Below are 236 nucleotides of genomic sequence, written 5' to 3'. Positions count from 1 at the left end.
CCAAACAGAGACCTCTGATTAGCGAATACCCCTCGCTGTGCCTCAGTTTACCCAGGGCTGGGGGGTGGCAGCCGTATCCTGTACCCTTTCCCCCAAAGGCAGATGCTGTGTGCATGCAGCCCCTGCCTGCGCCTGCCCTCCCCACTTGGGGGGTGGGAATGGGGCTCATTTCAACCCCCCAGCCCCTCTTGGTGTGGGCTGGCACCAGGAGGGGGTCTCCCTCCAGCAGCAAGTGT

The sequence above is a fragment of the Nestor notabilis genome, unplaced genomic scaffold (genome assembly GCF_000696875.1).
Source record: "Nestor notabilis isolate BGI_N333 unplaced genomic scaffold, ASM69687v1 scaffold16790, whole genome shotgun sequence".
In the NCBI taxonomy this organism is placed as follows: Eukaryota; Metazoa; Chordata; class Aves; order Psittaciformes; family Psittacidae; genus Nestor; species Nestor notabilis.
The sequence above is the reverse complement of the archived record's forward strand: the minus strand, read 5'-3'. Positions refer to the sequence as shown.